Here is a 24965-nt window from a genome sequence, read left to right as displayed (position 1 = left end):
GCTGAGGGCATGGTTGAGTGTTGCCTTGTAATCCCCACACAGGCGGAGAGACCCATTGGGTTTAACAGGGATTACTAATGGCGTTTTCCATTTGGAGTAGTCAGTGGCTTCCAGGATCCCTTGTTCAGGTGGTGGTGGTAGTGGCGGTTTCCCAGCAGTGGCAGAGGTCAGGAGATGGCAGACAGGCAAAGAAAGAGGAATGAAAAGTACCTCAATGCAGGAATCAGCCTAGGTCTATTATTTCCTCGTCGCCATTGTAAAATCTGCCAAATAAAGACACCAGTAGGCCAGAGAACTCTCGAAAGGTTTATTATAAGAAGTTAACAATAACGTGCAACTGGAACTGCTACAACAACAACAAGATGCCCACGCCTGGCAGCTATTTATATCTCCTGCTGCCAGGTTGATCCGGCCAATCCAGGCTCTGTATTTTCCCGTTCAAGGGTAAGGGGCGGGTCACATTTCTCCACTGTCCTCTGGACACAACATATACTATATCTGTGCATTTATTTTTTTTGCCTAAATGTAGAACTTTACTTTTTTCACCATTTAATTTCATTTTGTTAGGTAGCATCCATTCTGTATCTTAAGCCTATCTTATGGAGTATTGACTATTCCTGACAGCTTGGTATTCTGCAAATTTGATGAGTTCCCCATCTATCCCCTCATCTAAATTATTAATGAAGATATTGAAGTGTAATGAGTTTAAAACAGCCTTGGGGAGACCAATGTCCTCTTAGTGCAGCAGAAATTTTATTGCAGCTTTCCCCAGATCTGTGCCTTGCAATAATCCTGTCTCTGAGCTCTGCAGGCAGTTCCTTTATCTCATGGCTTTGTTCTGCTACTACAGCATGCATTGTCAGCTGTGAGCCCTTCTATAGAAAGGTGTGTCCCTTTCCAAATCATGTCCAATCAATTTAATTTACCACAAATTGACTACAATCAAGATGTAGAAACATGTCAGCAATGATCAAGAGAATTGGGAGGCAGCATAACAAAATATATATGTGTGTGTGTGTGTGTGTGTGTGTGTGTGTGTGTGTGTGTGTGTATGAAGGGTGGGTTCCAACTTGCCTCACTGCTGGTTCATTTTTTCCTGCACCATGTGGTTGCACCTCAGTAGGAGCACGCGCACACACATTGCAAAAAACCCTGAATGTTTTAATAAAAAAGTCAAAAACAAAATGGCAAATTAGAAAGCTTCAGCTTTTGCACATGCACTGAAGAAAAAATAAATTTACAAAAAATCCCCTCAAAAATTGAAAAATTATTTTAAACATTTTTTTAAAAGATGGCAGTGCCCACGGACCAGCCCCGGGTGAAGTATTTCAAACTGGGAGGAACCACCTCTGGTGTGTATGTATGCAATTGCTTTTTGTCTGCTTCAATAAAAAAAATTAAACTGTTCCATTATCTACAAGGAAGCAAGATCACATGCATTAAACAATTATGTGACCAATTCATGCAAAGACTGAACCTCACATTACAATAGTGCTATCAAATATGTCATTTCCAGGCCAGTGGTATTTGAATCTGCAATCTACAGTAGGATTAAATCACTTTGCTGGTGCTTGGACTTGCTGATCTGTTCAATTTGCTTCTTTTCTGTACTCCCTTTTGGCAGTATGTCATATTGTATAAATGCATGATTCTACACAATCAGCAGAGGACTACATTAGAGCTTAATCCTTTTTGATAGACTGTTGCATCGTATACCATTTCCACAGCCAATGAAGCAAAATAATTAAATACATATCTGCAGTGTGGTGCCTATATCACCACATACAATAAGCCAATATTCCACATTTTATAACTTTCAGAAAACATTTATTACCTCTCTAAAGTACATGTCCGGAAGAAAATAGCCTCTATGCAAAAGGGTTATATAATCATGTACAACCTGGCACTAGCCCAAATATTTCCTTTTGAACTACTTCCCTTCCCACTGTCTGCATTTCCCAGCTGCATTCTTCAGGATTTATAATTCTAATGACTCTCATGAGAGTTCATCATAGTTCACAACTGTTTTTACACTCTCTTATTTCAGTGTACAAGTTAGTAATTTTAAAAACAAGTGGTTTATAGATCTACACGCAAGCTACAGCAGACTATGAAGCAAAATTAGGAAAGCTGACATTGATTTCAAATGTTATGATACCCTGATTACTACAAGTATGATACCCTGATTAATCCATTATTTTACCCATGTGAGTTCTGCTGCCTGATAGTCTCCTTTCCAATAGGGTAAGCTAAATCCATCTTTATCTTTTGCTTCCTGTAATAATTTAAGTCTTATTCTTGGGTTGGTGTTTGGTTGGTGTTGCTGCTGTTGTTTTTGCTGGCAAATAAATTTACTTCTTTTGTTTAAATTTGTAAAGTATCCTTGAGCTAATTTTAGAGGGATAGTTTGAACTAAAAAAAGAATGTTAGGTAAAATGTTCATCTTAATTGCTACAATCCTTCGCATAAAGAAAAGTTGTAACTTTGCCCAATTTTCTAAATCTTTTTTAAAAAATTAAAATTTAATTTATCATAGTTGTCCTTTTTCAAGGTTATATATTCAGTTTTCCCATCAATTCCTTTTTCTGTGTTTCATTCATATTCATATTCATATCACAATCATTTTTTTCCCCTTATTTATTTTTAATCTGGCAGTTTCCCCAAATTTATCCAATATTTCCATTAAATGTCAAATCAATATTTTATTATAATATAACATATTTGTGCTTTTAGTTTCATTTATTTTAGGTTGTCATGCAGCTATAAAATGGATGCCTATTAAATTGTTTTCATAAGCCATGTCACTGACTTTCAGTTTTCCATATGCAAAATGTTTAAAAAGCATTCAAAACTTTTGGCACAATCATTTTAAGCATGAAACATAATTCTTTGTTGTGGCAACAATCATTGTAAAGATAGGAAGAACTATTCATGTGGAGGCCTGAAGCTCCAGATTTGCTTTTTTTTTAATTGGCTAAGTCTTAGGGGCATGATTTCGATCCGTGATGGCGAACCTAGGACATGGGAAGCCATATCAGGTGGCATGCATAGCCATATGTCAGCCAGCAGGTTTTCAGCCTTGGGAAAAGCTGTTTCATCCTTCAGTTGCTTCAGGGAAGCTTCTCTGAAGCCCCAGAGGCAAAAAAAATCCTGGTTTGCTGTTGTGCTGATTTTTCCACTCCAGAGGGTTCAGCGAAGCTTCTCTGAAGCCCTGGAAGCAAAAAAAAAAAATGCCCAATGGGTGGCAAGGAACTATCTCAGTCACCCACCCCCAGCAGCCTAGGGAACAGAGATATCTTCTTCTGCTCATTCCCTTCCTTCCTCAACTAACAGAAAAGCTGTGAATGTGCAGCGAGTAGTGATTGGCGAACCCAACGAAGTTCGGGTTTGGCGAGTTTGGCCAAACTGTGTGTGTGAAGTTCAGGTGAGTTCGACGAACCTGAACCCCACCCGAATCCCAAACTCTTCTGGGAATGAAGCCATGCTTTATTAAAATTTAATTGACAGAGAGTTTTAGTGGCTTTTTCTTACATAGGAAAAGGAAAGGCAGAGAAAGAAGGTGTCCCTGTGATTGACCCCAAATTAAATTTAGAGAGAGCACTAGAGGCTTTAGATTAGACAGAAAAAGAAAAGGCAGACAAAGAAAGTGGTCCTTTGGTTGACCCCAAATTAAATTTGCAAGAGGGCGAAGAGGGGGACGCAGAGTAGCAGGAGGAGGCAACAGCAGCCACCAGCTTTTTCACAGAAATCCAGTTTGCAGCAGGCATCAGCTTTCTCACAGAAATCCCATTTGCAGCAGGCATCAGCTTTTTCACAGAAATCCCGTGTGACGGAGGGGCATGCACTCTATGCAGCTATTGGTCTCTGGCCACTGAGACCAGTAGTAACAGCTTTAGGCTTTAGATTACATAGAGAAAGGAAAGTCAGAGAAAGAAGGTGACCCTGTGGTTGACCCCGAATTAAATTTAGAGAGAGCACTAGTGGCTTTAGATTAGACAGAAAAAGAAAAGGCAGAGAAAGAAGGTGTCCCTGTGGTTGACCCCAAATTAAATTTAGAGAGAGCACTAGAAGCTTTAGATTAGACAGAAAAAGGAAAGGCAGAGAAAGGTGTCCCTGTGGTTGACCCCAAATTGCAAGAGCATGAACAGGGGGACGTGGAGTAGCAGGAGGATGCACCAGCTTTCCTCAAGCAATCCTGTATGCAGCAAGCACAGGCTGACCTTCGGTCCCCGTGGGATCTAGCACCTCATCATCACCATTAGAATCTTCTTCCAGCCACTCCTCCCCGCTATCCTCCCTTCAGCCTAAAAATTGCAGTAAGCTGCAGGAGTGGGGATCTGGGTCTCATCATCCTTCCCCAATGATGCCCTGGACACCTCCTCGTTCTCCAGCAGAAGCTCCAGGCTATCCAGAAGCCCAAGGTCTGCAACTGGGGATGGGGCAAGTGGACGACCCATGGAATCCCAGTTACAAGTGTCAATGAAGAGCATTAAAGACTCCACTGCTTCTGTCTGAGACGGCCTTGCTGCTTTGGAGGGAGGTGATAATGAGGGCTCTTTGTGGCTTTCCACACAGAATCACATTGGCATAATTTAGAACTGGAACTGGAGGAGAGAGGAACTGGCACCCCGCCCACCAAAGTCTGCTTGTTCTGGTGCCCTGGCTGGTTGGTTTTGCACATAGGACAAGACTGGCACACTGGCAAACTACAACTGGTGGAGAGAGAACCCGAACGTGTTCACCAAACCCGAACCTGTATCCAAACACTTCTGGAAATAAAGCCACGCACCAGGAAGAAGTCTCTGTGACATCAAAGACATCAAAGATTAGTCACAAATACTGAGTGGTAGAAAGTTTATGAGTCGAGAGGAACGAATAAGGCAAAAGGAGTCGCCATCTTGTTTCATCGAAGAGTGCATTTTCAGTTAAGTAATATTAAAAGGGACAAAGATGGCAGAATGCTATTTATTAAGGGGAAAATAAGTAACAAGTTAGTAACCTTAGCGGTAATTTATGCTCCCAATGTAAATGCAAAACAATTTATAATAAATGTAAAACGGAAACTAGATGAATTTGCAGAAGGTATAGTGATTTTAGCAGGCGATTTTAATCTGGAATTAACAGCAGGGAAGGGGGAAAAGAAAAAGTTACACCTAAATAAAATCAATATGATGGATCTTCATGAAAACGTAGTTAATAGAGATACTTTCTATTCTGCAAGACATAATAAATTTAGCTGTATAGATTATATGTTAATTAATAAAACAGATAAGGTAAAGTTTAAGAAAGCGGAAGTAAAAACTATTTGGCTATCAGACCATGCTCCTCTGTTAGCTGTGATAGAGATAGAGGTTTGTAGCAAACAAAGAATTTGGAGGTATAACCCCATTGTCTCAGCAAATGAGGAGAGTAGAATTAAATTACAAAGGGAACTTAATGGATTCTTTTGTATTAATGCAACAGGTGAGATTAAACAAACAATAGTTTGGGATACACATAAAGCAGTAATGAGGGGTAACTGCATTAGTACTGAAGCTTTTATTAGGAAATCCTGGGATGTTAAGAGGAATAATTTATTAAAAGAAATAGATTTAATCCAAGAAACTTTAAAAATTACAAGAAATAGAGAATGGAATTTATTATTATTATTTAAGAAAAAGAAATTACAATTACTTGATGAAGAAAGATGGAATAAAATGAATATGATTATGAAACATAGAATTAGAGGTTGGAGTAACAAATCAATGAAGCAAATGGCACACTATTTGAAAAAAAGAAAAGAGAAATCTTACATCTCTGCTTTAAAAGATAAGGAGGGTGTAATAAAACGTAGTAATGTAGAAATGGAAAAAATAATGAGAGATTTTTATGGGGAATTATATAAAAAAGAGTATGTTGTTTCGCAAACCTCAGAGGTTAAAAAGAAATTAGAGGAAGAAGATAGTCAAATGTTAAATGCAAAAATCACAAGTGAGGAGATATCTAGAGTTATTAAGGGATTGAAACCTGCCAAAGCTCCAGGTCCAGATGGTTTTACTGCTGAATATTATAAAGTGTATATGAATGAATTATTACCGCATATGGAGAAATTGTTTAATAATGTATTGGAGACTTTTGAAACTCCACAGACGTGGAAAATGTCAGAAATTATAACGGTCCCAAAACCAGATCGTGATTTAATGGACCCGAGTTCTTATCGCCCCATCAGCCTATTAAATCAGGATTATAAGATATTTATGAAAATATTGGCAAATAGGGTGGAGAATATATTACCAAAAATAATTGGAGAAGATCAATATGGATTTGTGAAAGGAAGGAAAATTTATGAACCAATAAGAAACATGGTCAATGTTTTACACCATGCTACCAGTACCAAAAGAAAATTAAGCATTTTAAAATTAGATGTCTATAAGGCTTTTGACAAAGTTAACCATGACTACCTATTTCAATTATGTAAAGACTTAAATATGGGAAACATATTTTGTAGAGTTATAGAAACAATATATAAGGATAATGTGGCTCAAATCAGAGTAAATGGCAATAGAACAGAAATGGTTAAAATTCAAAATGGAACTAAGCAGGGTTGCCCACTATCCCCAATGTTATTTGCATTAGCAATTGAGACCCTAGCAAACAAAATTAGAAATGATAAGGAATGGAGAGGCTATCAAATAGGGGAACTTGAATTGAAATTAAACTTATTTGCAGATGATGCTATAGTGATGTCTGAAACCCCAATTGAAATGATGAAAAGAATGATGATACTACTTCAGGAATTTAAAGATCAATCTGGACTTAAGGTTAATATAGATAAATCAGAGATAATATGTTTAAATACTGGCCCTAAAGAGCAAATCAAGATTCAAAAAACTTCAGGACTGAAACTAGGTTGTAAAAAAATGAAATATTTGGGAATTTGGTTATTCAAGAATCCAGTAAAAATAGTAACGGCCAATTATAACCTAATATGGAAAAAAATCCAGAAGCAGATTAAAAATTGGAAGGGTAAAAAGTTAGGAAGAATGGCTAAGATTAGGGCCCTTAAGATGATGATAATACCAAAAATGATGTATTTGTTTCAGGTTCTACCTGGTAGTTTTCCTGAGGCAAAATTAAGAGAATGGGATAATAGACTAAATTTTTGGATTGAAGGAGATAAAAAACCCAGAATAAGGAAGCACTGGCAGTTTGCACAAGAGAAAGAGGGAGGTTGGGGCAGCCCATGTCTAGTATTATATAGAAAAGCATTTCAAATGGAAAGGTTAATGGAGCTACAGTTATGGGGGGGAAAGAAATGGGTAGAATTAGAAAAAGAAATTAATAATATAAATAACAAAGAACTATTATTTAAAAATTGGAGTAGAATTGAAACCAGTACCTTAAGTGATCCTTTTAAAGCATGTTTACAAATATGGCTTAAATGGCAGAGGACAAGTGGAATAAAGGTATCCAGGCTATCAACGTTACATGTATTGAATATAGGGGATGATGTTAATCTAAGTAGAATTATTAAAATATTAAATAGTAAAGGGATAACGAGAATTGAACAATTATATGAGAAAGATGGAAGAGTTAGTAGAACTAGATTGGAATGGTGGATTGGTAAACAGAATTGGTTGCAGATTAATGCAATATGTACATACTTAAACAAAAGTGAGAATAAAGAAGCCTTCTTACGGGAAGAAAATAGTTTAGAAAAAATAATAAGTGAAAAGATAAATGAAAGTAAAGCACAAGCCGGTAATATATATAGAATGCTATTGCAAATGGAAGAAGAAACAACCAAAAGTTTAACAAGATGTTGGCAGAACGATTTACAAATAGATGAAAGAGAAATGAAAGAAACAATAGAAAATATATACAAGATTAAAAATACGAGAGTTAGAGAGATGAGAAGAAAAATTTTACATAAATGGTATTATACACCTGTACAAATTGCACACTTCCAGGGGAAAGAGAAGGGCAAATGTTGGCACGGGTGCCAGAAAAAAGGAATTTTTATGCATATGATCTGGGAGTTTGCAGAAATTCAGAAATTCTGGAATGTAGTCCAGAATGAAATTAATAAAATGTTAAACATTAACTGGATTATTACAAAAGAAATAGCAATTTTAATTAAATATAGGGAACTAGGAGAATTTAAGGAAATTAAAACCGCAGCATTGGAAAGTGCTCAAGCGGTGATGGTATTAGGATGGAAAGATTCTACAAAATGGACAGTACAAAATTGGTACTGGTATATGGTGGATCACATACATTTTGAAATTATGGAAATAAGATTAAATAATTTTGATGAGAATAAATTGGAGAAGCTGATGGTGCGATGGAACAAGGTAAAAGACTATATGTTAAGTAGAATCTGTGATGTAAATATGAAAAATAAATTACAATCACTCTTTCAGTAATATTTGTTCAAGATAGAGCCAAGGATTAATAGATAGATAAATAAGTAAAAAAATTTGAATCCTCTTGTAGGGGTGGTGGGGGTGATGGGGGGGTGTTGTTAGGTGACGGGCACATGCACTGTGCACTGTTATATGTTTGTTTTATGTAAACCTATAAAACCAATAAAAATTATTTTTAAAAAAACAAAAAAAAAACCAAAGGCCCGCCCCCGGAATCCCATCATGGGATTCCCCACCTCCTTTTGCTTGCAGTGCCGCTTCGGCGTTCTTTTGCGTAAAAAAAAATATCCCATTAATATACACCTGGATATCTCAGATTTTCAATAGGTGACAGTTCTGGGAGGGAACATGCATTTAGGCTCTCAGAAAACATCTGTGCAAAAAATAATTTTATTGAACACAAACTTTATTCGAACACAAACTATTCCCAAACTTTTACCATAAAAATATACCTGATTATCTACATGCATAAGATGAATATTACAGCTTTCGTGGGGGGGGGGAGTGGTAGTGTTGGACGTAGCAAACGCTCTAACCACTCACTCAGGTGGTGGTGGCACAGCCAAGTCCTGTGGGATCCACGCCTGCTTCATTTTAAGGAAAGTGAGTATGTCCACGTTGTCTGTGGATAGGCAGATCCTTCTGTCAGTGATGACCCCTCCTGCGGTGCTGAAAACACGCTTGGACAGGACACTTGCTGCAGGGCAGGCCAGCACTTCCAGGGCATAGAGAGCAAGCTCTGGCCACGTATTCAATTTACCTACACAAAAATTGAAGGGAGTGGAGGCCTCATTAATAACCATCAGGTGCGTGGACAGGTAGTCATCCACCATGTGTGTCACCTTCTGTCTTCTGGTATGGGCCATCACATCCAATGGTGGTGGATGTGTGGGATGATGGAATAGGTTTTCCCACATTTTGTCCATGCTCCTCCTCCCCCGTGAGGTGCTGTCAGTGTCACTGCTGTGTTGGCGACTGTGTTCTACTCCTTCTCCGTGTGCCACCTGTGAGCACTCCAATTGCTGTGGGAACTCTGCCTCTAGGGCGTCCACGAGCGCACGCTTGTACTCTCACATTCTGTGTTCCTGCTTGAGTGCTGGGATCAAGGAGGTGATGTTGTCCTTATAACGGGGATCCAACAACTGGCAGAGGTCATGATGCGGGCTACCCTGGGGTCATTGCGCAGGCACTGGAGCATGTAGTGGCTCATGTGAGCCAGGCTGCCCGGAGTCAAGGCAATGTTTTCAGCAACAGGTCTCTCCTCTTCCTCCTGCTCCTTCCTCCAGCCATGCTCCATTGATGTCCATGAGCTGCACTGGGGGACACCCTGCTGCAAGTCCTGCTCCTCCTCCTCTCCTGCTCCTCCTCCTCCCCCTCAAAACTCTACGCTGGCTGCTGTCGGCCCAGTAAGCCACCCTGCGAACAACAGCTGCCCCCCCAAAGGAAAATGAGCCTTCCTCCTCCTTCTCCTCTTCCTCCTGCTGCTCTGCTTCCTCCTGTGCCACATCCTCCCACATGGCCTGAAGTGTTTTATCCAGTGGGCAAAGGATGGAGATGGTAGAACTGACGATGGCATTATCAGCGCTGACCATATCAGTGGCATACTGGAAGCACTGCAGCATGGCACATATGTCACTCATGGAGGCCCACTCATTGGTGGTAAAGTGCTGTGGGTCTGCACTTCTACTCGCCCGGGCATTTTGAACCTGGAATCCACTATTGCCTTCTGGTGTTCACACACCCTTTCAAGCATATGCAGTGTGGAATTCCACCTGGTTGGCAAATCGCAGATGAGGGGGTGGGTGGGAAGGCCAAAGTTCCTCTGCAGGGAAGATAGGTGAGCAGCAGCAGGGTGGGAACAGCGAAAGTGTGCGCACACAGTACGCACTTTATTCAGCAGTGGTGACATATCTGGATAATTGGCAGGAAATTCTGCACCACCAGGTTGAGCACATGCACAGGGAAGGGATGTGTGTCAACCCCGCTTGGCCTAAGGCTGCCACAACGTTCCACCCATTGTTGCACACCATCTTCCCCGGCTTCAGGTTCAGTGGCAGCAACCACAGATCCTGCGTGGTGTGTGGTTTCTCGCCCAAGCAGATGAGTTTCAGCACCACCTGCTGCCGTTTCCCCACAACCACTCTGAAGTCGGAGGTTGCTGGGCTGCGCTTACTGGATGTGGAGGGTGAAGATGCGGAAGCAGAGTAGGAGGAGGAGACAACAGCAGGCACCAACTGATGTCTAGCAATCCTGGGTGGTGGAAGGATATGCGCTAAATTGCTTCCCACCTCATTCCCAGCCGCCACTATATTCATCCAGTGGGCAGTGAGAGAGATGTACCAGCCCTGGCCATATTTACCGGTCCACGTGTCAGTGGTGATGTGGACGCAGGAATTGACAGCATTGCACAGTGCACACCGAACTTTCTCCACTACATGTTGGTGCAGGGCAGGGATGGCCTGGCGTGAAAAGTAGTAGCGGCTGGGAATGGAGTATTGTGGGATAGCCAGTTTCATAACATTCCTGAAACTTGCTGTCTCCACCAGGCGGTAGGGGAGCATTTCAAATGCCAGCATCTTTGAAATGCCGGCATTCAGGGCCTGGGCTCGTGGGTGAGATGGGCCGAACCTCGGCTTTCTCTCAAAAGTTTGAGGGATGGACAGCTGAAAGCTTCCCTGGGATGGTATAGACAGGCTTGCCGATGGTGATGGTGTTGGTGCCGGTGCTGCTGCGGCTGGTGATCCTACATTGTCCCTTTGGGGAGAGACAGGTGGCGTTGTTTTTGGGGAGGTGGTGGCAGGGGCCAAGGCAGCCATACCAGAAGAGGACCCAGGCGTTTGAATACTTTTAAGGTATTGTTGCCACCGAAGCTCTTGTTTTGTATTCAGGTGCCTGGTCATGCAGGTGGTGCTGAGATTATTAACACCTCTCCCTCGCTTCAGGGACTGGTGGCAGAGCATGCAAATGACCTTTGTCTTGTCATCTGTAACGTGCTTGAAAAAATGCAACGCTGGTGACATTCTTTGTGGCACGTGTGGCGTGATCAGTCCCTGACCATGGTGGGCAGTAGTACCAGCAGACTGAGCGCTGAGGGTTTGCACCCTTCTCCCTCTTCTGCTGGCTGCCTAGGACTGTGGGACCACCAGAGCCTCTTCCTCCTCTGAACTCTGCCATCCTTCAGTCCACGTGGGATCTAGCACCTCGTCATCGCCCCTAGCATCTTCTTCTACCGACTCCTCCCCGCTAGCCGCCCTTTCAGCCTCAACATTGCAGTATGTTGCAGGAGCGGGAATCTGGGTCTCATCATCATCCATTGTGGTCTTCCCTGATGATGCCCTGGACATCTCATCATTCTCCGGCAGAAGCTCTTGGCTATCCGGAAGCTCAAGTTTTGCAATTGGGGATGGGGCAGGTTGACAGCCCATGGCATTCCAGTTACAAGTGTCATCGAACAGCATTAAAGACTCTGCTGCTTCTGGGTGAGATGGCCTTGCTGCTTTGTAGGGGGGTGATGACGAGGGCACTGAACACGCAGATGTGGTGGAGTGTGTAGAAGGCAATACACAGGAAAAGGTAGCGCTGCATTCCATATTATCTCCAACTTTTTCTTGCATCAAACCCAGGCACCTGCTTGTGCCAGAGGAAGGAGTATGAGGCGCAGATATTACACACCCTCTCCCTGCCCCTGCAGCACCAGCTCTATCACCACCACCACCACCAGCAGCACGGCCAGATTCCTTTTTCGCGGTTTTCTTCATGGTTGAAGCCCTGCAGTGACACTGGCCCAAGGAACAGAAGAAGATACAGCGTTCAGGTGGACCTAGAATTAGAAAAATAAATGCCCTGTAAAAATTAAATGCCCAGACAGCAGAAGAGTCTTTGTATTAGGGAGAAAAACATTAAAATCACAGATACAGGAAGTGGCCCCGTGTTTGACCCAAAATTACAGAGAGCACTAGAGGCTTTAGATTAGATAGAAGGAGATGCAGAGACAGGAATTGGCCCTTGTTTTACTCAAAAATAAATTGACAGAGAGCTCTAGTGGCATTTTTTTACATAGAAAAAGGAAATACAGAGAAAAAAAGTGGCCCTGATTTGGTAGACCCAAAGTCAGTAGTGAGACAAAACTGACTGTCCACCAATGTTCCCTCTAATTTTTTTCCGGTGTGGGCGAAAAAGTATAGTGTCTGAGCGACAGTCCCTTCGGGACTGGACGGCATAGAAATCTAAATAGATAGATAGATAGATAGATAGATAGATAGATAGATAGATAGATAGATAGATAGATAGATAGATAAAGTGTGGGCGCACACTATCACGCATACGCGAGTTCTGACATCCATAATTCGCTCCCCATCCTTTCTCTCTCCTCCTTCCTCTCTCATCTCTTTCCTTTCTCTCCCTCCCTCTTTGTCTCTATCCTTTCTATCTCTCACTCTTTTTTTCTCCCTCCGTCACTCTCTCTTTCTCTCCCTCCTTTTCTCTCTTTCCTTTCTCTCCCTCCCTCTTTCTCTCTATCCTTTATATATCTCTCTTTCTTTCTCTCCCTCCTTCATTCCCTCTTTCTCTTTCCCTCCCTCTCTTTCTCTCCCTCCCTCTTTCTCTCTATCCTTTATATCTCTCACTCTTTCATTGTTTCTCTTCCTCCTTCATTCCCTCTTTCTCTCCCTCCTTTTCTCTCTCTTTCCTTTCTCTCCCTCCCTTTCTCTCCCTCCCTCTTTCTCTCTACCCTTTATATCTCACTCTTTCTTTGTTTCTCTTCCTCCTTCATTCCCTCTTTCTCTCCCTCCTTTTCTCACTCTTTCCTTTCTCTCCCTCCCTTTCTCTCTATCCTTTATATCTTTCTTTCTCTCCCTCCTTCATTCCCTCTTTTCCTCACTCCTTTTCTCTCCCTCCCTCTTTCTCTCTATCCTTTATTTCTCTCTTTCTTTGTTTCTCTTCCTCCTTCATTCCCTCTTTCGCTCCCTCATTTTCTCTCTCTTTCCTTTCTCTCCTTCCCTCTTTCTCTCCTGGGGCTACCTGTGCCTGCTCTGCCCGGACGGACCGCGTTCGGCATCGGCGCGCCCACACACAGACGGCAAGAAGCTTGGCAGCGAGGCGCGCCGCTAGGCTGCTTGCCTTTTGGCAGCCCCTGGTCAGTGCCCCCCCTGCGGCTGGATATCAGGCTGGCAGGGCCCGCGGATCCACCCCACCAGCCCACCCACCCCGCGGACAGACATCGGGCTGGCGGCGGTCCGGCTGAACCACCCCACCAGCCCACCCACCCCCGCGGATGGACATTGGGCTGGCGGTGGGCTGGCGGATCCGCAAACACCCCCCCCCAATGGTAAGGGACTTACCCATCCTAGCCGGAAGGAGAAAGGATTAAAGGGGCTGGAAGGAAAGCCCCTTTCTTTCCCGCCTTTCCCCCTTTACTGTGCACTGTAGTGCGGGAATTTAAAATCTCAGCAACAGTTTGCCAATTCTAGCACAGAGGTCGGTCCTGTGCGCTAGAATTGCAATCTTCAGGTCTGAGCTTTTAAATCTCCCGCGCTCCAGCGCACAACTCAGCTGAGAGGGAATTATGCTGTCCACCCCTTTTTATTTATTTATTTATTTGATTTTTATGCCGCACCTCTCCTTAGAGTCAGGGCAGCTTACAACATGTTAGCCATAGCACTTTTTAATTACTGGAATGGCTCGATTGATCACTTATAAGTGTACTTTCCCCACTCAATCTGCACGTTGGACAAGTCTATCGCTGAGAAATCTACCAATATCCCAGAGCTCAAAACAAGGTGCTACTGCTTGATGAATGGACTTCAACTCCCAGAATAGCATACCCGTGTTTGACCCAAAAATAAGTTTGTAGAGAGCACTAGAGGCTTCAGATTGGATAGAAGAAGGAGATGCAGAGATAGGAATTGGCCCTTGTTTTACCCAAAAATAAATTGACAGAGAGCTCTAGTGACTTTTTTTTTACATGGAAAAAGGAAATGCAGAGAAAGAAAGTGGCCCTGATGTGGTGGACCCAAAAGTACAAGTGCCAGAGGTCAGTGTATCCCTTCTACAGTAACTTTTTCAAAGCAATCTGAACCTAGGACAATATCATTGACCCAGAGATCAGACTCAGTAGCAGCAATGCAAGACTGACCTTCCCCTTTTAATTACTTGAAAGGACTTCTACTCCCAGAATAGCTGCCCTGTGGTTTACCCCAAATTAAATTTAGAGAGAGCACTAGAGGCTTTAGATTATATAGAAAAATGTAATGCAGAGAAAGAAATTGGCCCGGGGTGGACCCAAAAGACATATGCCAGAGAGCTCTATGTGGCTTTAATTTAGATTGCTGTGAGCCGCCACGAGTCCTCAGAGTGGGGTCCATTTAAATAAATAAATAAACAAATAAATAAATAAATAGAAAAAGGAAATGCAGAGAAAGAAAGTGGCCCTGTGGTTGACCAAGAATGACATACTTCTGCACGTACCCAAACCCGAAATTAGCTTGGCACCCAGGAGAAGGCAAGCACTGGAAAAGAATGGTGCTGAGGTATACAGGAACTGGAGTCTTGGTCAGGATCAGGAACCTTAAATGTCTTTGTTCCTGGGTGTCAGACGTGGCACCCAGGAGAATGCAGGCACTGGAAAACACTGGTACTGAGGTGTTCTGTCTGGGTGCCCCCAGACTTCAACACCAACTGAAAAAAGCAGCCAGACACGCTGGTAAAAAGCAAAGTCACTTTATATCTTTGAAAACAAACACAGAGAACAAAAACTGTTCTTACAAACTGGAATGCTATGAGGCTTCACAGAAGAGTCACGACGGCCAGACAATACAGCAGGCTTCTTGCTGGCACACACACCACTGTAGATAATAAAACCCACGCCTCCCCCAAGTTTTCAGCCTTTGAGGCCACAAACCAGAATCAGAGACGCCAAGGATCGAAGCAAGGTCACAGAACTCCCAAAAGATAACTCTCCACAATACAGGAAGGGCGGGACTGCCTTTTCAACCTTTCCGAGGAGAACCACACCCAAACCCAGCTGTTGCCTATTAGGGATGGAAATACCTGGCTAATTGTCCCCTTCGTTGGGAGGCCCTTCTCTGCCTCATATCGATGATGGCTTGTGTGTTCTCATCTAAGGATTCCAGGCTACTCGCTGGGGAGAGCTCCCCCCCGGGGGTCTCAGGCTGTTCTCCCTCCTCTTCGTCCTGGCATTCCTCTTCCACGTCTGCCTGGTCCTCCTCCTCCTCCTGTTCCTCGTCCTCCCCCTCTGAGCATGGAGCCGGCAGATTTCCAGCCGTTCCCTGAGGAGCCTCAGACTGAATCACAACATGAGGTAGACAGGAACTGCAGTCTTGGTCAGGATCAGTAACTTTAAATGACTTTGTTCCTGGGTGTCAGACAGGGCTTCCCATCCTAAGCCTGCTTCATTTGAAGGGCATAAGCAGTGCTTCCACTCTCAGGCTTGTGCACTGGGCAAACTGACCCTCCCTAACCTCACCTGCCACCTTCAATTGCACCCCACTGCGAGACGTATGTCCTACCTGGGACTTGCAGCTCCATTGCATTCCTCAGTGTTGTGTCCAGGGAAGGAAGCCCATTGTACCAGCAAAAGAAATCTTCTCACGAGTTCAAGAAGTTTGATTGAACTTGCGAGAAGTTTTCTTTTGTTAGTGCAATGGGCTTCCTTCCTGGACACTACACTGAGGAACACAACGGAGCTACAAGTCCCAGGTAGAACATGCATCTCACAGCTCTCCCCTCTGTAACATGCCCATCCTAGACACTGATCTAGAGTGGCTGCTGCCCTGGCTGGATTTGGAAGCCAAAGAGCCAGCATTTGGTGGAATGAAAGAAAGACTTCTGCTGCTTTCCTTCCATGCAGCCAAAAGCAGAAGCTTTCTTTTCCCCAACTCCCGTTCTTTGGCTGTGGTAGGAAATGATTCTGGTCTCTCTTTACCCAGCAGCCATCCCTATTCTCCCCTTTGCTCCTTTTTGCACTCCGGAGTGCTAAAAACAGCACAACGGCAAACCAGAAATGCATTTTCCGGAATTTCTGATTTGTCTGTTGGGCGATTTCTTTCACCTAACAGGCTTCAGAAAGACCTGTGTGCGTGCATGGGGGGCAGTGTGCGGTGTGTGTGTATGTACGAATGCACAGAGGGAGGGAAGGGGTGTGGGCACATCATTCATGCTAGCACCCCCACACACCCCCACACACCCTTTTGGTACATAAACCAAAAAAGGTTCACTATCAATGGCCTAGACCATTGGTTTTTTATTGAGCTCTACCGGATAGAGAGGAGGGTGGGGGAGCAGAGAGGAGGGTGGGGTTGCAGCTCTGCCGGACTACGGCTTTAACATCCGAAATTTGGGAAGTTTTTTGACCCGAGTCAGCAAAAATCTCTAAATCTTTGGGGGGGTTAAATGTTGCTGCCTCTGAAGACCCCCAAGTTTGCAAACCTCTGCGGTGTCCGGAGCTGTTTTTTGCCCTGAAGTGCGGAACGCTGGAAGGAAGATCAGCTGGGAGGCGGAAGATGGCGGCCGCTAGCTGTCATTAAGAATCCTGACGGGATCAGGAGCTGGCTGGGGCTCATTGGAGCCAGAGACTGAAGGCTGAGCCGGGCGGATTTGGAGGACGACTGCCCCTTCCTTTCCTCCCCGACGGGCCCAGGAGTCGAGCGCGGTATGGTGGAAGCGCTTGGCGTTGGAGGGGCCATCGGGCGGAGGGCTATTATTATGGAGGAAGCAGGGCGACCGGTTTGGTGGAGGAAGCCGGAGGAGCGTGGTGGAGGCCAGTGAGTTGTGGCATGGCTTCGGAACAAGAAGGAGGTTATCCCTTCGGAGGCGGAAGCCGAGGAGAACATCGTGGAGGCTGCTGGCCTGGGCCGAGGTTTGCAGTGACTGAATGGTGGTGAGACGGGTTTGTGGTGTTGTGGAAGGATTGGAGGACTGGAGCTGTTATCCGACCACCACAGAGACATGGAGAAGAGGCTAGGTGGATCATCAAGAGCCGAGCGGTACTGCTGAGTCAGAGGGGCCGAGATTGGTGGCTGAAACATAGAGGGCTAAAAAGCCTGCCTCAGAGACTTTGGAGGACAGAACCCATATACCAGGAGAACCCAGAGAAAGACCTGAGGGTGACAGCCTGTGGCAGGGGCTGTCACCACAAACCTGAAGAAAAACACACTAGGACTTTTTTTTCCTGAACATCTTTTCCCCTGAACATCCCTACCCCCTAAAAAAAAAAAAATCTCCCCCCCCAAAAAAACCCTCACCTTTTAGAACTGAGGTTGCATTGCTGACCTGATAGACAATTGATTTTTAATCACTTCCTATATTTCTAAGCATTTTAAGCATTTTAGAACTTGCACTATATAATCTTTTTTTTCTATTTATATCTTATATTGCATATTATGATATTTTTGTGATATTTTTATTAGTGTTTTTATGACTATTAACTATTCTATTAATTTAATACTTTTTAACTATTGGGGGTTTCTTAACTAATGGATGATTGGGATGTATGTAACATCTGGTAAGACGAATGATTGGGAGGATTGGGAGGATTGGGGTGGGTGGGATCACAGTATGGATGAGCTGATTGGTAATAGTATGAATGATAGATTTGGCCCACCTGACACTCGAGAGGCGGGAGGGGAAGGGGCATCGATTTCTGGGGTGGCAGAGGGTCGGAATATCCCGGTACTGCTGGGGAGAGGCAGATATGGCGGGGGCCACGGAGTTAGCCATTCCAGGGGAACGAGGGACCGTTGCTTAATAACGATCCCTTGTTCTGGCTCCGTGAGCCCAACCTTGGACACTGGTGATGAGTGTAATTCTGGCCCTGGGCTCAGGTTGCTGCTGCTCAATGCCAGGTCGGTGGTAAATAAAGCTCTCCTCATCCGGGATTTGATCCTGGATGAGGAGGCCGACCTGGCATGTATTACTGAAACCTGGCTGGGCCCGGAGGGAGGAGTTCCTCTCTCTGAAATCTGCCCAGCGGGGTTTCAGATATGGCATCAACCTCGACCCCAGGGAAGGGGGGGAGGAGTGGCTATTGTAGCCAGGGAGAGTTTTTGTCTACGTAGACTCATTGCTCCAGAGATTGCAGGTTGCGAGTCTCTCTTGATGAAGTTGGACTTAGGGGTTCAGGTGGGCTTATTTCTCACGTACCTGCCTCCCAGCTGCGTGTCAAAAGCCCTGCCTGTGCTACTCGAGGAGATAGCCGGGCTGGCGGTGGAGTTCCCCAGACTTATTGTCTTGGGGGACTTCAACCTGCCGTCACTCGGCGAAACCTCTGGGTTGGCACAGGAGTTCATGGCCACCATGACAGCCAAGGACCTGACTCAAGTAGTTCAGGGTCCGACTCACGAGGGAGGACACGCACCTCACATGGTATTCCTCTCCGAGCAATTGAGTAATGGTCTGAGACTAAGGGGCTTAGAAGCATTGCCTTTGTCATGGTCAGACCATTTTCTACTACGGCTTGACTTCCTGGCTCCAATCCTTCCCCGCAGGGAGGCGGAACCAATTAAGATGTTCCGCCCCAGACGCCTGATGGACCCAGAGGGCTTTCAGACGGCGCTTGGGGTTATTCCAGATGCACTCATCCACAGTTCGGCGGAGTCTCTTGCGGAAGCCTGGAACAAGGCTGCAGCGGAGGCTCTTGATCGGATTGCGCCTTTGCGACCTCTCCGTGGTGCTAGACCCCGTAGAGCTCCATGGTTCAACGAGGAGCTCCGGGAGTTGAAACGCCAGAAGAGATGTCTAGAGAAGCGATGGAGGAAGAGTAAGTCTGAATCCGATCGAACACTTGTAAGAGCTTTTATTAAGACTTACAAAGTGGCGCTCAAGGCGGCAAGATGCACGTATCATGCCGCCTTGATTGCATCAGCGGAATCCCGCCCGGCCGCTCTGTTTAGGGTGACCCGCTCCCTTCTTAATCAGAGGGGAGTTGGGGACCCCTTACAGAGTAGTGCCGAGGACTTTAACACATTTTTCGCTGATAAAATCGCTCAGATCCGAGCGGACCTCGACTCCAATTGGAAAACAGAGTCGGCTGACAACAAGTCAGTTGAGGTGACTGGGGCCCATACTTGTCCACCTGTCTGGGAAGAGTTTGATCTGGTGACACCTGATGAAGTGGACAAGGCCATTGGAGCTGTGAGTTCCGCCACCTGTTTACTGGATCCGTGTCCCTCCTGGCTGGTCTCGGCCAGCAGGGAGGTGACACGGAGCTGGGTCCAGGAGATTACCAACGCTTCCTTGGGGAGGGGAGTTTTTCCAACACTCTATAAAGAAGCGCTCGTGCGCCCCCTCCTCAAGAAGCCTTCCCTGGACCCAGCCGTACTTAATAACTACCGGCCAGTCTCCAACCTCCCCTTTATGGGGAAGGTTGTCGAGAAGGTGGTGGCACTCCAGCTGCAGCGATCCTTGGAAGAAGCCGATTATCTAGGTCCCCAGCAGTCGGGTTTCAGGCCCGGTTACAGCACGGAAACTGCTTTGGTCGCGTTGATGGATGATCTCTGGCGGGCCCGGGACAGGGGTTTATCCTCTGTCCTGGTGCTTCTTGACCTCTCAGCGGCTTTCGATACCATCAACCATGGTATCCTTCTGCACCGGCTGGAGGGGTTGGGGGTGGGAGGCACTGTTCTCCAGTGGTTCTCCTCCTACCTCTCTGGTCGGTCGCAGTCGGTGTTAGTGGGGGGTCAGAGGTCGACTCCGAGGTCTCTCCCTTGTGGGGTGCCTCAGGGGTCAGTCCTCTCCCCCCTGCTATTCAATATCTACATTAAACCGCTGGGTGAGATCATCCAAGGGCATGGGGTGAGGTATCATCAGTACGCTGATGATACCCAGCTTTACATCTCCACCCCATGTCCAGTCAACGAAACAGTGGAAGTGATGTGCCGGTGTCTGGAGGCTGTTGGGGCCTGGATGGGTGTCAACAGACTCAAACTCAACCCGGATAAGACAGAGTGGCTGTGGGTTTTGCCTCCCAAGGACAATTCCATCTGTCCTTCCATTACCCTGGGGGGGGGGAATTATTGACCCCCTCGGAGAGGGTCCGCAACTTGGGCATCCTCCTCGATCCACAGCTCACATTAGAGAACCATCTTTCAGCTGTAGCGAGGGGGGCGTTTGCCCAGGTTCGCCTGGTGCACCAGTTGCGGCCCTATCTGGACCGGGACTCACTGCTCACAGTCACTCATGCCCGCATCACCTCGAGGTTCGACTACTGTAATGCTCTCTACATGGGGCTACCTTTGAAAAGTGTTCGGAAACTTCAGATCGTGCAGAATGCAGCTGCGAGAGCAGTCATGGGCCTACCTAGGTATGCCCATGTTTCACCAACACTCCGCAGTCTGCATTGGTTGCCGATCAACTTCCGGTCACAATTCAAAGTGTTGGTTATGACCTTTAAAGCCCTTCATGGCACTGGACCAGAATATCTCCGAGACCGCCTGCTGCCGCACGAATCCCAGCGACCGATTAGGTCCCACAGAGTGGGCCTTCTCCGGGTCCTGTCAACTAAACAATGTCGGTTGGCGGGCCCCAGGGGAAGAGCCTTCTCTGTGGCGGCCCCGGCCCTCTGGAACCAACTCCCCCCGGAGATTAGAACTGCCCCTACTCTCCTTGCCTTTCGTAAACTTCTTAAGACCCACCTGTGTCATCAGGCATGGGGGAACTGAGACATCTCCCCCGGGCATATACAATTTATGAATGGTATGTGTGTATGTATGCGTGTTTAGAAAACAGAAAGAATGGATAATACTTAAAAATTCTAGAATATTAACACTTGAAGTCTATGACCTTCAATCCGGGTGGCACAAATTTCTGATGACAGACATAGATAAAATACCAACATATTTCAGATCACACTACATCCGAAAAACCTTAATTAACACCTGGCACTTCATTAAAAAAACCCACTACCTCTGCATCCCAAAATGGATTTCACCAACAGAAGCCATTACAGTGATCCCCCGGGTATTGCGACCCCGATCATTGCGAAATGGCTATATGGCGATTTTGCAATCCGGAAGTAAAAACACCATCTGCGCATGCGCGCCCTTTTTTTTCTATGGGCACGCATGCGTAGATGGCGCCGGGCAGATCAGTTGCTGGGCGGCTTCCCTAGGTCTTCCCCCTCTTGCTGGCGGGAGGGCGAGCGGCGGGCATCAGCGAGGAGTTTCCCCACCGCCCACGCAAACTCCTCGCTGCCGCCCGCCCGCCCTTCGCCCGCCCACGCCGTTCATTCTCGCCGCTTCCCAGCTGAGTCCTGAAGCGAATTCGCTTCAGGACTCAGCTGGGAACCGGCGCGAGCGAGCGCGAGCAAACGGCTTGTCTGCAGCCCGCTCGCGCATCGCCCGCCCACGCCGTTCATTCTCGCCGCTTCCCAGCTGAGTCCTGAAGCGAATTCACTTCAGGACTCAGCTGGGAACCGGCGCGAGCGAGCGCGAGCGAACGGCTTGTCTGCAGCTCGCTCGCGCATCGCCCGCCCACGCCGTTCATTCTCGCCGCTTCCCAGCTGAGTCCTGAAGCGAATTCGCTTCAGGACTCAGCTGGGAACCGGCACGAGCGAGCGCGAGCGAACGGCTTGTCCACCGCCCGCTCGCGCATCGCCCGCCCACGCTGTTCATTCTTGCCGCTTTCCAGCTGAGTCCTGAAGCGAAATCGCTTCAGGACTCAGCTGGGAAGCGGCGAGAATGAACGGCGTAGGCGGGCGATGCGCGAGCGGGCGGCGGACAAGCTGAGTCCCCTTCCCAGGAACCCCAATCTTCGGCTCCTCGCTAGCGCTGAGGAAGTAAAAACACCATCTGCGCATGCGCAGATGGTGTTTTTACTTCCGCAGCGCTACTTCACGAAAACCCGATCATTGCTAGGGGTCCTGGAACGGAACCCTCGCAATGATCGGGGGATCACTGTATATACCCGAATGCATTAACCCCTGATAAAATTATAACATACGACCAACTACTAAACGAAAATAATGAACTAATCCCTAAGCAAAAACTCATGGAAAAAGGTATTAAAGTAGATTGGTTACACTACCTACAAATAAAATCAAAATATAATGAAGATAAGAACAAATCAGACTTCCAAAAAAATAACCCCCTTGATAAAATCATTTTTGGTCCACAAAAAAAGCAAATATCAAATATATACAATATCCTCCTTCAACACGATACTGTTGAAGAAATAGTTAAAGGAACTATGATAGCGTGGTCACAAAACTTTGGGTACACAATTTATTTAAACGAATGGGAAAAAATTTGGACTGCTAACTATAAACTAACGATGGCAATCTCATATAAGGAAAACCATTATAAAATGTTCTACAGATGGCACTTGCCACCTGCTAGACTTGCAAAAATGTATCCAAATCTATCACCATTATGTTGGAAATGCAGGGAAAAACCAGGTACATATTACCACATCTGGTGGACATGTAAAACCACCCAAAAATATTGGGAAAAAATTAAAACTATACTAGAACAAATTACTTCTCAGACTATCCATGCGAAACCCAAACTATTTCTACTAGGAATCACAAGACAAAATTTTAGTAAAGAAAACAGATATATTATAATCCATATTATTACAGCCGCACGGATTTTATATGCACAATTTTGGAAGCAAGAAAAAAACCCAACTACCCTATCACTCTTGATTAAAATAATGGAATGCGCAGAAATGTCCAAACTAACAATGGAACTGCAAAACAAGGATGAGACAGATTTCTACAAAGCTTGGGATAAATGGTACCTCTGGTTAAAAAAAAGGAATTATCTAAAAATTATTCATCAAGAAAAATATCCAACAAAAACAACTTGAAAAAATAGCAATTTACATCACAAATCATAACATCAAATTGAAACAACAAACTGTAAACATCGATCGACACGAACTCCAACTTTACAAAGAAAATAAACCCCTAAATCAATTATACATATTGGCACTAAAAACTACATACAAAACATATCAATAAAGCCTTAGGGTAAAACACACCAACTACGAGCTCAAACTACAGGCCGCAAATCATGAAAGACCCAGCTCTAATGCTGGTTTTCGCTTCTCTATCCCCCCTCCTTCTTTTCCCTATCCCCCTTCCTTCTATATCTACTTCCCCCCCTTCACAACCCCCTTCTCCTACTCCCCAATTACTACATAAGTAGAGTGTAAATGTTAAAATGTACAATATGTATATCTCTTTTGTCTTTCTGTATTTGGTTTTTATTGTATATATTTAATAAATTTATTTTCAAAAAAAAGAAAAGAAAATGGGGTTTTTTAAATGTTTTAGTAGAAATTTAGATTTGTTATATACTGTTGTTTCCACTTTGTTGTGAGCCGCCCCGAGTCTGCGGAGAGGGGCGGCATACAAATCTAAATAAACATAACAAACATAAACAAACATAAAACCTGGTTCCGGCCTGTATGATTAGAAACATAGAAACATAGAAGTCTGACGGCAGAAAAAGACCTCATGGTCCATCTAGTCTGCCCTTATACTATTTTCTGTATTTTATCTTAGGATGGATATATGTTTATCCCAGGCATGTTTAAATTCAGTTACTGTGGATTTATCTACCACGTCTGCTGGAAGTTTGTTCCAAGGATCTACTACTCTTTCAGTAAAATAATATTTTCTCATGTTGCTTTTGATCTTTCCCCCAAATAACTTCAGATTGTGACCCCTTGTTCTTGTGTTCACTTTCCTATTAAAAACACTTCCCTCCTGGACCTTATTTAACCCTTTAATATATTTAAATGTTTCGATCATGTCCCCCCTTTTCCTTCTGTCCTCCAGACTATACAGATTGAGTTCATTAAGTCTTTCCTGATACGTTTTATGCTTAAGACCTTCCACCATTCTTGTAGCCCGTCTTTGGACCCGTTCAATTTTGTCAATATCTTTTTGTAGGTGAGGTCTCCAGAACTGAACACAGTATTCCAAATGTGGTCTCACCAGCATTCTATATAGCGGGATCATAATCTCCCTCTTCCTGCTTGTTATACCTCTAGCTATGCAGCCAAACATCCTACTTGCTTTCCCTACCGCCTGACTGCACTGTTCACCCATTTTGAGACTGTCAGAAATCATTACCCCTAAATCCTTTTCTTTTGAAGTATTTGCTAACACAGAACTGCCAATACAATACTCAGATTGAGGATTCCTTTTCCCCAAGTGCATTATTTTACATTTGGAAACATTAAACTGCAGTTTCCATTGCTTTGACCATTTATCTAGTAAAGCTAAATCATTTACCATATTACAGACCCCTCCAGGAATATCATGGATAATATTATGATTAATAATCTGGGGAAGAGATTTTGTAGATGTACTTACTCCTACAGGTCAGCTGTGGGTCTCAGTAAAGTGCACCCAGCACATGATGGTGTGGCATTAGAGTTCCAGAAATCGAGAAAGCACTTTGTCACTTTGATTTTTATTTATGCTGAAAAAGTAATGCAGTGTCATGAACAATGTTTAGGCCAAATTTTTGCCCCTGGCTATTGTTATGGGAAGCCATGTTGATTAGATCTGACTGATCTGTTTTCTAGTCCACCAAC

This window comes from Erythrolamprus reginae, chromosome Z (assembly GCF_031021105.1).
Source record: "Erythrolamprus reginae isolate rEryReg1 chromosome Z, rEryReg1.hap1, whole genome shotgun sequence".
In the NCBI taxonomy this organism is placed as follows: domain Eukaryota; kingdom Metazoa; phylum Chordata; class Lepidosauria; order Squamata; family Dipsadidae; genus Erythrolamprus; species Erythrolamprus reginae.
Note: the sequence above shows the minus strand (reverse complement) of the source record.